This window comes from Lepidochelys kempii, chromosome 8 (assembly GCF_965140285.1).
Source record: "Lepidochelys kempii isolate rLepKem1 chromosome 8, rLepKem1.hap1, whole genome shotgun sequence".
Classification (NCBI taxonomy): domain Eukaryota; kingdom Metazoa; phylum Chordata; order Testudines; family Cheloniidae; genus Lepidochelys; species Lepidochelys kempii.
In genome coordinates, this window is record NC_136387.1 from 69,316,890 (window position 1) to 69,330,765 (window position 13,876).

The following is a 13,876-nucleotide window of genomic DNA, read 5'->3' on the forward strand; positions in this document are numbered from 1 at the left end:
AGAAAAGTAGCATCTGAAGTCACTGCTTGGCACCCCATAAATTCACTTCAGAATCTATACCTTCCCATTTCAGTATCTGAGAAATCTGAGTCACCAGAGACTTCTTTGGAAGCATTATATAAGCAAGGCAATCATCATGGAAATAATTAATCTATGATGCTTTCTTATAATTATTCCCAGACAGAAAATAAGAGTTGAAAGTAGAGTTCAAAAAAGGGCTCTACTCTTTAGAAGCTCAATCAGGAAATGAACAGTTAAAGTCTCTCCAGCCAGTACCCTACTGACATATAATCCTGCATCACTCATTGTCATTCCACACATATTACAGCCTCTCTTCCAGGTTTGGCTTCAAAAATGTGCAGATTCCCTAAAGCAGAGATCCTGCAGTATAGGTGCACTCATGTAGCCATGTGGAGCCCCACCCATTCTGAAGGGGCTCTTCAGGTGCCCATGTGAAGTCAATTGCAGAAAAGAGGTCTAATCTTGGAGGATTCTCTGGTAGGCTGGGTAATCTGCACAGAAGCCATCTATCTCTGCACAAGCTCTGGGACTACAATATCAGCAACTCTCCAACCTGTTGTCTCCCAAAAGCCCAAGGGATCCTGTCTAATCATACCATGATGATATTTGATCATAGAAACTTCAAAGTGTCTTGGTGACTGATCTTCTGATCTTCTTGGTGATTGGACAGGACACTGCGAATTCAAAATATATTAATGGCCTTACAGTACTTGCCATCTCATAAGGCATCAAGAGCAAGGAAATAGTTCTGACTTCACTCCTGGAATACACAGAAGAGAATAAATAATTCCCCTTTTTAGTATAATCCAGGACCTCCAAGTAAACCATCAGGAGGTTTTTTGAACATCACTGGAGGTTCCAATTCAGGTAACCTATAGAAATCAAACCCTGAAGAGGTCATTTTCAGGTTTAGTCAGACTAACTCACAATGATCATTGTATGTCTGGAAGATCAAATCTACTTGAACTTCTTAAAATTAAATTTCTATGTGTGTTATAAGTTTCCACAGGAAATACAATTTTGAAACTGATATAAATACAGAAAAGATGGAATATAGCACCTTTCCCTTCTAGGCTGTCAGTTCAGACCCACACCAGGCTTTTGGTGACCAAGGTCCAAAAAAGTACCCATCTGCTGATTGTTTGGTGACCTACATGAAATGAGTTTGATGGTCTCAGTCTAGCTCCCATCACAGAGAAACATCACTGTAAACTGACACTAACTAGAGCCCTTATTGGAGTCTCAGCAGCTGGCATCAGCAACATAAAATTGTTCGCAAAAAGAAAAGGAGTACTTGTGGCACCTTTTTGCGAATACAGACTAACACGGCTGTTACTCTGAAACCTGTCATAAAATTGTTCATTACTTATGTCCATTATCAATATTAAAGATACTTCTACAGGCCAGATCTGAGGCACGCAGGCAGTGTAGAAAAATAGGAGAAATAGAGCATATGAGCACCTTTCTAGGATAAACTTGAAGTTTTCATATGTTACACTAGCTTTAACTTAACTCTCTACCCAAGGTGGAAACTTCCAGAGATATTCTTAGCGTATGTGCAATGTGTCTCAGGTGTCACGTGACCAGGATTAATCACTGAATTTGATCTGCTGGGTGGATCATTAGCTTCCCCAGCCCAGGCTGAGAACTTACGGGGACTGCAACATGAACGCAGATCCACGCCCCCCACTTCCAGAGATGAACCACTGTAACCTGTCCCCTAACAATAAAAAGGGACAATTCTGTAAATTGCTTTGCTATCAAGAAAAATGGGACATCTGTCATGATGTCTCCAACGCTATTCTTGGAGTTAGTTGATGGGCGCATGTTCAAGTAGCTGGTGTTTGTGAGGATTTCTTTTGCAGCCGCTATTTTAATTAGAGCTGGTTGGAAATTCTGAGGAAACAGACAATACTGGTTCACTGAAACCACAATTTCTCACAAAAGCTAGTGGAGTTTAACGGACTTTTGCTGAACCCAAGGAAAGGTCTGGAAAACCTGCCTGGTTCCCTGCCAGCTCATTTGGTAAGAGAAAGGAAAAATGAGGTCTGTATCGATAACTAAACGAATAGGGTATAAAACAAGCAGGATTTTGCAATCACTTTGAAACAAAATGAAGATGTAAACTGCAAGCCTGCTTCCCAGAATGTGTAAACTATCTGTATTGTGCTGATCTATCTTTGATTAGCAAACTGAGCTGACTTATCTGACAATTTATCAATAAAACAATTGAACCTACTGATATCAACAACCCAGAGACTCTTAGTGAATTTCATCTGGTTTAATTATGAGCCTATTGACACTCCTCTAAATTAACACTATGAATCTCATAAAAGCTTCCACGGCAGCTATACATATTATTGCTGTTCCTGTGAATACATAGAACACCTGTCTCTCCCAAGCTGCCAATCCAGCACTTTTCACAACTTCAAAATCATATGAAAAATTTAAATCAATTTAGAAAATACAGAAAAGATTCTAAGTGGAGAAAGGGGCTATCATGCTGTCTGAAGTGGCTCACAACTGAGAGTGCCAATCTCAGGTCAGATTGTCAGAAAACAGGGCAGATACCCCAAATAGCTAGTATATCCTGTAATTAGATTTCATCAACCAGTTACACATGTGCACTTCTGGATTACTATATTAGTCTTATCGTGGAGTCACAAACCTAAGGAGCCCCTTAGGCTCTCCAGCCTATCTTGCCACCCAGACAAACTGGACTTTCTGATAGTGTTCACTGTACCAAATATCACATCATATTAGGTTTCAGAGTAACAGCCGTGTTAGTCTGTATTCGCAAAAAGAAAAGAAATACTTGTGGCACCTTAGAGACTAACCAATTTATTTGAGCATGAGCTTTCGTGAGCTACAGCTCACTTCATCGGATGCATACCGTGGAAACTGCAGCAGACTTTATATACACACAGAGAATATGAAACAATACCTCCTCCCACCCCACTGTCCTGTCTCTCGGGTGAGAGAACCTGGATTTGTGCAGGAAATGGCCCAACTTGATTGTCATGCACATTGTGTGGAGAGTTGTCACTTTGGATGGGCTATCACCAGCAGGAGAGTGAATTTGTGTGGGGGGGTGGAGGGCGAGAAAACCTGGATTTGTGCTGGAAATGGCCCAACTTGATGATCACTTTAGATAAGCTATTACCAGCAGGACAGTGGGGTGGGAGGAGGTATTGTTTCATATTCTCTGTGTGTATATAAAGTCTGCTGCAGTTTCCACGGTATGCATCCGATGAAGTGAGCTGTAGCTCACGAAAGCTCATGCTCAAATAAATTGGTTAGTCTCTAAGGTGCCACAAGTACTCCTTTTCTTTTCACATCATATTAGGTTACTCTCAACCCCAAAGGGCCAATCACTTACCTCAGGTCAGACTGGTACTCTGGATCTCATCAAAGACAATGCTGAAGCCAATTTCTCTAGTAAACTAACTAAAGGCTTATTAGTTAAGAAAAAGATATGACAGTTATTGAGAGGTTAAAGAAGGTAAAATACATGAAAAGTTGAGTTAAAGTTTGTAAGTCCAAAATGAGAGCAGAGATGTAGCAATCTGCTAGTTTTCCATAAGTCCCTCAGGGTTACCCAAAATAATTTTGGGGATCTCTGCCTTTGCATCTGGAACTCTCCCTGTAGAGTCCAAGACAGCTCAGAGATACAGGATCAATCTCTGTATTCATTATTATAGCTTCTTCCACAGAAGGCAATATAGGCCAGTGTTTTCATTCACAGCAAGACTCCTCCTTTGTTGACTAAATACAAAGTAAATTTGTGAGCTTTCATTGTCAAACACAATGATTCATGCTTTGAAGTTAGCAATCTTTTACAGTTCCAAGGCTCCAAGCTCATGTGATGGGCAAATGTAATGTAAACATGACATGATAGCCAGAAACATCATTCGCTTTTATGAAGTTTTACACATTAAGTAAATTCTCATCCGAATACTAACAAACCTTTGATTTAGGATGAGGTAATTACAGGATATCACAGTGTAGCAATGTGTAATGTGATAGCAGACAACAGAATACAGATTGGTGAAAACAATACAATCAACATCTCCTTTTGATCTATTCTAACAAGTGAATTGGCTTGAACACACTATGATCTTCTAGCATTTCTTTGACATTCCTTGACAACTGCCCTACTGCTCTAGCCTGAGCTGGCAATCTGCTATAAAGCCTCAGAGAGGCTCTATCCTGTCAAGTGATGAGACCCTCTGGAAAGGGGACAACTCATTTCCCTTGACTTAAAGAGAACTTGAAGCCCTTTATAGCTTGCGGGAATTGCTCAGCACTTTGTAGGATCAGGATATTTATGCATTCCAGTTATTACTGAGGCATTGTGTGACAGACACAAATGAAATTCTTTGTCAGAGGATGGAAAACACTTCTGGTCCATAGGACATTGCATAGTCATAATTACTGAGGCTCTAGGAATAGATTTCAGCATTACCACCATATCTCTGCACGTGAAATTCAGAATAAATTACGCTGCAGCTTCAGTAGCCTACATTCCAAGTGTCATCGTCTGCTACATCTGAGAGTCAGCCTTTGATTTCTTGACTGTCTGAAAGTGTCAAGGTAACAAAATTACTTTATATTAGAAGAAAAATATAGTAGTAATGGAAGACACTGAAAACTGTACAATATGGATAATTGAAACAAAAATAAAAATAAAATATTCTGTTCTGTATTTAGAATGAGGGAAATCTTCTTTCACAGTGACAACCAGTTCCTCAGAATAAAACGAAGAAGTGGAATAAAGCTTACTGAATGGAAAGCAAATGCTAATTCTAATTGAGGACTGAAAGAATTCTAATGAAGGTTGCACTTTGACTTCTTTGTTTTCCCCTTAGGATTAGATTTCAGTGCCTCCTTTGCTAATATTATGATGGCCAGACAAAAATGTAACAACATGCATAATTTATATGTGATTTCAGGGAGAGGTAGGGAGCTTACAGTACATCTAAAAGGAATGTTGTATAGCAGTGCAGTTTTTGATAGATTATCTGTTAAATGTGTTGCTTTGGATGATGCTCAATCCATTAAAAGCTGCTTATTATTTATCAAAATAAAAATAGCACTATATGGAATATATCATAATCTCACCAATTTCCAATTTCACATTTTTATAGTAATTTCTTCTCTGAACTGTTTCAGGAATTTTCTATCACATTTAGCATCATATTTAAATTTGTCCCTTTGGTGTTCTTTGATTTTTTTTTATTTTCAGACACTGATATAAACCATGTCAGTTTTCAGAATGGAGAGAGCTAACCAGTGGTGGTCCCCAGGGGTCTGTATTGGGACCAGTACTGTTCAACATATTAATACATTTACGGAAAAAAGGGGTAAACAGTGAGGTTGCAAAATTTGCAGATGATACAAAATTACTCAGGATAGTTAAGTCCAAAGCAGGCTGTGAAGAGTTACAGAGGGATATCACTAAACTGGGTGACTGGGCAACAAAATGGCAGATGAATTCAGTGTTGATAAATGCAAAGTAACGCACAGTGCAAAACATAATCCCAACTGTACACACAAAATGATGGGGTCTAAATTAGCTATTAGCACTCAAGAGAGCTTGGCGTCATTGTGGTTAGCTCTCTGAAAACAGGTTTCAGAGTAACAGCCGTGTTAGTCTGTATTCGCAAAAAGAAAAGGAGTACTTGTGGCACCTTAAGACTAACCAATTTATTTGAGCATAAGCTTTCGTGAGCTACAGCTCACTTCATTGGATGCATACTGTGGAAACTGCAGAAGACATTATATACACAGAGACCATGAAACAATACCTCCTCCCACCCCACTCTCCTGCTGGTAATAGCCCATCCAAAGTGACCACTCTCTTTACAATGTGTATGATAATCAAGGTGGGCCATTTCCAGCACAAATCCACGTTTTCTCACCCCCCCCACCCCTTTTTCAAAAAACCACACACACAAACTCACTCTCCTGCTGGTAATAGTTCATCCAAAGTGACCACTCTCCCTATAATGTGCATGATAATCAAGGTTGGCCATTTCCTGCACAAATCCAAGTTTAACCAGAATGTCTGGGGGGGGGGGGGGGAGGGGTAGGAAAAAACAAGGGAAAATAGGCTACCTTGCATAATGACTTAGCCACTCCCAGTCTCTATTTAAGCCTAAATTAATAGTATCCAATTTGCAAATGAATTCCAATTCAGCAGTTTCTCGCTCGAGTCTGGATTTGAAGTTTTTTTGTTTTAAGATAGTGACCTTCATGTCTGTAATTGCGTGACCAGAGAGATTGAAGTGTTCTCCGACTGGTTTATGAATGTTATAATTCTTGACATCTGATTTGTGTCCATTTATTCTTTTACGTAGAGACTGTCCAGTTTGACCAATGTACATGGCAGAGGGGCATTGCTGGCACATGATGGCATATATCACATTGGTGGATGTGCAGGTGAACGAGCCTCTGATAGTGTGGCTGATGTTATTAGGCCCTGTGATGGTGTCCCCTGAATAGATATGTGGGCACAGTTGGCAACGGGCTTTGTTGCAAGGATAGGTTTCTGGGTTAGTGGTTCTGTTGTGTGGTATGTGGTTGTTGGTGAGTATTTGCTTCAGGTTGGGGGGCTGTCTGTAGGCAAGGACTGGCCTGTCTCCCAAGATTGTGAGAGTGTTGGGTCATCCTTCAGGATAGGTTGTAGATCCTTAATAATGCGTTGGAGGGGTTTTAGTTGGGGGCTGAAGGTGATGGCTAGGGAGTGCTGGTAGCGTGGGGCCTGAGGAGGGAGTCTACATAGCCAGACAATCCTGCTGTCAGGGTGCCAATGCCTTAGATGATGGGGCACCCAGGATTTCCAGGTTTATGGATCTTAGGTAGTAGATAGAATATCCCAGGTCGAGGTTCCAGGGGTGTGTCTGTGTGGATTTGATCTTGTGCTTTTTCAGGATGTTTCTTGAGCAAATGCTGTAGTTGTGGGATCATAGGGTAATGGCTTGTAGAAAGTGGTGTTGGAGAGCTGCCGAGCAGCCTCTTTTTCATATTCCGAGTTATTCATGATGATGACAGCACCTCCTTTGTCAGCCTTTTTGATTATGATGTCAGAGTTGTTTCTGAGGCTGTGGATGGCATTGTGTTCTGCATGGCTGAGGTTATGGGGCAAGTGATGCTGCTTTTCCACAATTTCAGCCCGTGCACGTCAGCGGAAGCATTCTATGTAGAAGTCCAGTCTGCTGTTTCGACCTTCAGGAGGAGTCCACCTAGAATCCTTCTTTTTGTAATGTTGGTAGGGAGGCCTCTGTGCATTAGTATGTTGTTCAGAGGTATTTTGGAAATATTCCTTGAGTCGGAGATGTCGAAAATAGGATTCTAGGTCACCACAGAACTGTATCATGTTCGTGGGGGTGGAGGGGCAGAAGGAGAGGCCCCAAGATAGGACAGCTTCTTCTGCTGGGCTGAGAGTATAGTTGGATAGGTTAACAATATTGCTGGGTGGGTTGAGGAAACCATTGCTGTGGCCCCTTGTAGCATGTAGTAGTTTAGAAAGTTTAGTGTCCTTTTTCTTTTGTAGAGAAGCAAAGTGTGCGTTGTAAATGGCTTGTCTAGTTTTAGTAAATTCCAGCCACGAGGAAGTTTGTGTGGAAGGTTGGTCTGGCTATGTAGACTCCCTCCTCAGGCCCTATGCTACCAGCACTCCCAGCTACCTTCGAGACACCAGTGACTTCCTGAGGAAACTACAATCCATCGGTGATCTTCCTGATAACACCATCCTGGCCACTATGGATGTAGAAGCCCTCTACACCAACATTCCACACAAAGATGAACTACAAGCCATCAAGAACACTATCCCCGATAATGTCACGGCTAACCTGGTGGCTGAACTTTGTGACTTTGTCCTTACCCATAACTATTTTACATTTGGGGACAATGTATACCTTCAGATCAGCGGCACTGCTATGGGTACCCGCATGGCCCCACAGTATGCCAACATTTTTATGGCTGATTTAGAACATTTCCTCAGCTCTCGTCCCCTAACGCCCCTACTCTACTTGCGCTATATTGATGACATCTTCATCATCTGGACCCCTTGAGGAATTCCACCATGATTTCAACAATTTCCATCCCACCATCAACCTCAGCCTGGTCTAGTCCACACAAGAGATTCAATTCCTGGACACTACAGTGCTAATAAACAATGGTCACATAAACACCACCCTATACCGGAAACCTACTGACGGCTATTCCTACCTACATGCCTCCAGCTTTCACCCTGACCACACCACACGATCCATCGTCTACAGCCAAGCTCTGCGATACAACCGCATTTGCTCCAACCCCTCAGAAAGAGACAAACACCTACAAGATCTCTATCAAGCATTCTTACAACTACAATACCCACCTGCGGAAGTGAAGAAACAGATTGATAGAGCCAGAAGAGTTCCCAGAAGTCACCTACTACAGGACAGGCCTAACAAAGAAAATAACAGAACGCCACAAGCCGTCACCTTCAGCCCCCAACTAAAACCCCTCCAACGCATTATTAAGGATCTACAACCTATCCTGAAGGATGACCCAACACTCTCACAATCTTGGGAGACAGGCCAGTCCTTGCCTACAGACAGCCCCCCAACCTGAAGCAAATACTCACCAACAACCACATACCACACAACAGAACCACTAACCCAGAAACCTATCCTTGCAACAAAGCCCGTTGCCAACTGTGCCCACATATCTATTCAGGGGACACCATCACAGGGCCTAATAACATCAGCCACACTATCAGAGGCTCGTTCACCTGCACATCCACCAATGTGATATATGCCATCATGTGCCAGCAATGCCCCTCTGCCATGTACATTGGTCAAACTGGACAGTCTCTACGTAAAAGAATAAATGGACACAAATCAGATGTCAAGAATTATAACATTCATAAACCAGTCGGAGAACACTTCAATCTCTCTGGTCACGCAATTACAGACATGAAGGTCGCTATCTTAAAACAAAAAAACTTCAAATCCAGACTCCAGCGAGAAACTGCTGAATTGGAATTCATTTGCAAATTGGATACTATTAATTTAGGCTTAAATAGAGACTGGGAGTGGCTAAGTCATTATGCAAGGTAGCCTATTTTCCCTTGTTTTTTCCAACCCTCCCCCCCCCAGACGTTCTGGTTAAACTTGGATTTGTGCTGGAAATGGCTCACCTTGATTATCATGCACATTGTAGGGAGAGTGGTCACTTTGGATGAACTATTACCAGCAGGAGAGTGAGTTTGTGTGTGTGGTTTTTTGAAAAAGGGGAGGGAGGGTGAGAAAACGTGGATTTGTGCTGGAAATGGCCCACCTTGATTATCATACACATTGTAAGGAGAGTGATCACTTTAGATAAGCTATTATCAGCAGGAGAGGGGGTGGGAGGAGGTATTGTTTCATGGTCCCTGTGTATATAATGTCTTCTGCAGTTTCCACAGTATGCATCCGATGAAGTGAGCTGTAGCTCACGAAAGCTTATGCTCAAATAAATTGGTTAGTCTCTAAGGTTCCACAAGTACTCCTTTTATTTTTTCTCTGAAAACAGCCGCTCAACATGCCGCAGCAGTCAAAAAAGCTAAAAGAATGTTAGGAACCATTAGGAAAGGGATAGATAATAGGACAGAAAATATCATAATGACTCTATATAAATCCATGGTAAGCCAACATCCTGAATACTGCGAGCAGATGTGGTTGCCCCATCTCTAAAGAGATGCATTAGAATTGGAAAAGGGCAACAAAAACAATTAGGGGTATGCAACAGATTCTGTATGAGGAGACAGTAAAAAGACTGGGACTTTTCAGCTTGGAAAAGAGACGACTAAGGAGGGATATGTTAAAGGTCTATAAAATCTTGACTGGTGTGGAGAAAGTGAATAAAGAATGTTAGTACTTAACACAACACAAGAAGTAGGGGTCACTTAATAAAATTAATAGGCAGCAGGTTTAAAACAAACAAATGGAAGTACTTCTTCACACCTGTGGTACTCATTGCCAGGGGATGTTGTGAAGACCAAAACTATAACGGTTAAAAAAAAAAACACCTAAATAAGCTCTGGGAAAGGAAGCCCATTAAATGGAGGTCTATCAATGGTATTAGCCAGGGTGATCAGGGATGCAGCACCATGCTTTGAGTGTCCCTAGCCTCTGTTTGCTAGAAGCTGGGAGTGGATGATGGGTGATGGATCACTCAACAATGTCTGTTCTATTCATTCCCTCTGAAGCACCTGGTATTGGCCATTGTCAGAAGACAGGATACTGGGCTAGATGGACCATTGTTCTGACCCAGTATGGCTGTTCTTATGCTCTTATATTATGTTCTTATGTTCAGGTGAAACATTTGCTATGAACATAAACTCAGAAGTTGGCACAAGATCTCAGCTTGGGGCACACTCCCCTTCCCCCATTTTAAAAACAATTGGGCCTTTGTAAACCTTGTGAGTGTAAAAAAGAAATCCTGTGGAAACTCACTGGGAATTGGGTACCTAATTCCCTTGGGGTCCTTTGTAATCTCAGTTTTGTTTGTTTAGGGTCTGACTGTCTGAGGTGCTGGATGCCTTCTGAGGTGTTGAATGTAATGCGAGTGGAGAGCACTCAATGAGAGTTGAGGGCACTTAGCACTTTACAGGAGGGGTTCAGCAGCTCACAAGATAAACCCCTTAACAAGCTTGTATAGGTGTGTGTGTGTGGGGGGGTGAAGTCATGAACGTAAATAGAAAGTAACTGGTTCCAAACATGAAATTAGGCACATGGGTAAAGCGGAAGGTACCAGTCTTGCAGCTGGACCTGCTAGCATGGACCCGGGTGCTTTGTGAAGGCTCACTGAACTCAATAAGACTCTTCACAGGTACAGGGTCTCCTAGTAGTAGTATCTGATTACAGGATCAGGTCCCAAGGTTGCCTGTGAATGTTTGCTGCCTATATAAAAGTATAACTGCAAAGGTTATATACTTTGTAAAGTAACTTCTTTCTCATTTTATGATGAAAGTCATAAGGGCAGCTATTTAGCTAGTAAAGATCATCAGTTCCATTGAAACTGAAGTTAATGGAGCTCTGACAATTTACACCAGCTGAGGATCTGCTTCATACTTTCTTAAGAATTAACTGATGTTCCCTTCTTCAAGTGCTCCCTTCTATTCCTTCTGCAGATGGGGAAACCTTCATTTTCATACTCCTCTCTTCTGTCCTTGCTACTTAGTGGTTTAAATTCATTAATCTTTCATTTCCATTCTGCTGAGTTTATATTAAAAACCCCATGCATCCACTTGCAGTCAGCTCACTTACTATATTTCTCTCTTTGATTTTGGTGCCTTCTTTTCCCAGTGCTCTTCCTGGGTATGTCTCATCTCACATTTCAAATGGGCTTCCTTTCCCAAAGCTGTCCTTAGATCTCACTTTGTTTCTTAGTCATCGTCCAACTCTTTAAAGTCAGACAATGACCTTGAATAGGCAACATCTCTCTAGACTGACCTGCTATTCCTGCTTCTCTTGTGTTCCTTGCTGCCATAAACTTTTTTTATTTTCTATAGGGCTTCCCCTAGACTACTGTACATCAATTGTGCTTTTGTGCATTGATATCTTTGACTGCAGTCATTCTTAGCTTGCTTCCCAACCTGTTCTCTGTCACAACAAATTTAAGGTGAAATTCAGGTTCAGCTCCTCCCTACCAGCTTTTAGTATCATAAGGAAGCTGGTACTTTCACCACAAAATAGTCAGTGAATTTTTCCATTATCATACCATGCTCTTCTATTAAATCTCTAGAGTGGCACATGTTTATTCCTGACGGCATAGTGTGTTCTTAATTTTCACTATGACTACAAAGTTCAAGTCAATGCTAATGTACTGCTCTTGTCCATTTCACCAAGCCTGTTCTAACCTGAGCATAGAAGCTGTGCACAAGCAAGAACTGAACATGTCTGTGCCTTTACAACATAGCTTCCCCAATCATTGTCTTTTGCCAAGCTACTCTCATAATTGAAGTTACAGTTATAATGTCACAAATATAACTTTCACTGGGACAATCTCCTTAGCTATTGTCAAGAAGATGGTCACAAATCCAACTGACTAGAGCAGCTGTACAGGGTGACCTGCAAGCTGTGAAGGTCTCTGCACTATGTAAATAAAGACCAGCACAGAAAGCTAATAGAGGGGGGTCGTGGAAGAGGAGAGGTGACACAGTATTTGTGTTTATGCAGCACTACATTCAACTGCTGCAGAAAGGCAGTGGCAGCTACTTCAGCCTAGAAACTAGTCTGCAGTTCTGCATGATGGCATCTAGATAACAGATGAATTTCAACTCCACCCGACTCTCTTCCATAATCTACATGCATGCAGTATAATTACTCAGAGTCTATGCAAACAGAGTGTCTTCAACCTAAATTCATAACTCTAGTCACCTATTTTAGATCATAATTTATCACAAATGCAAGCACAGATCCACGGGGAAAAGTGATTATGCTAAAATGTCACCTTCTTATTCAAATGCTCTGCTCCTTGTGTGTATTCCAAGTCTCAACTGTTTATTTTAGTGAGCAAAACAATAAGCTTTTATCACTTTTTATTGTGTTAGCCTTGAAGAGCCTATACAGCTGTGAGAGAGTGGGAAAGTTTTTCTTCTATCTCAAGGATCACAGCTAGAAGTGTAAACTGTGGCAAATACTTGGGTGGAATAAATCAGCACAGCTCCATTGAGGTTAGATGATTTACACCTACTGAGTTTACACCTGAGTTCAAATTGCAGAGCCAATTTTCATCCTCAGTTATACCCGTGTAACCCCATTGCAGAGACAATGAAGGTACCTTCACATATTAAGTAAACAAAGTTATCAAGCTAAGAAGCAGCAGAGAAAAACTATATGGGCTATAAAGACGGGGGGGGGGGAGGGGGTGATCCTCAAGTGATAAGCAACTGAATCAACTGATTATATACAATATTACTGTATTATAAAATTTTATCAAATGAGGTATTTTATGGAAGGCTATGACACACTGGTGATTAATATCATCAGAACATATATGTATTAACACTGTCTAAGGAATACTCATTAACATTAGGCTTTACAGTCTGTGTTCAAACAAAGAGAGAAACAGGTCTCTCCTGGACCTCACAGCTACTTACCTGTCTCCTGTGTAAATTAAGCATAGTGGAATCATAGAATCATAGAATATCAGGGTTGGAAGGGACCTCAGGAGGTCATCTAGTCCAACCCCCTGCTCAAAGCAGGACCAATCCCCAATTAAATCATCCCAGCCAGGGCTCTGTCAAGCCTGACCTTAAAAACTTCTAGGGAAGGAGATTCCACCACCTCCCTAGGTAACGCATTCCAGTGTTTCACCACCCTCGTAGTGAAAAAGTTTTTCCTAATATCCAACCTAAACCTCCCCCACTGCAACTTGAGACCATTACTCCTTGTTCTGTCATCTGCTACCACTGAGAACAGTCTAAAGCCATCCTCTTTGGAACTCCCTTTCAGGTAGTTGAAAGCAGCTATCAAATCCCGCCTCATTCTTCTCTTCTGAAGACTAAACATCCTCAGTTCCCTCAACCTATCCTCATAAGTCATGTGTTCCAGTCCCCTAATCATTTTTGTTGCCCTCCGCTGGACTCTTTCCAATTTTTCCACATCCTTCTTGTAGTGTGGGGCCCAAAACTGGACACAGTACTCCAGATGAGGCCTCACCAATGTCGAATAGAGGGGAACGAACACGTCTCTCGATCTGCTGGCAATGCCCCTACTTATATATCCCAAAATGCCATTGGCCTTCTTGGCAACAAGGGCACACTGTTGACTCATATCCAACTTCTCGTCCACTGCAACCCCTAGGTCCTTTTCTGCAGAAC

At 41.7% G+C, this 13,876-nt stretch overlaps 1 long non-coding RNA gene across 2 annotated transcripts in view; it reads left to right on the top strand.

Moving 5' to 3' along the window:
• Window positions 1–4,291: 4,291 nt before the first annotated feature.
• The window catches only part of LOC140916023 (uncharacterized), a 109,528-nt gene continuing 99,943 nt past the window's right edge, over window positions 4,292–13,876 (top strand). For both annotated transcript variants that reach the window (XR_012160367.2, XR_012160366.2), the window contains exon 1: window positions 4,292–4,614. This is a non-coding gene — a long non-coding RNA (uncharacterized LOC140916023). The remainder of the gene's footprint in view (window positions 4,615–13,876) is intronic.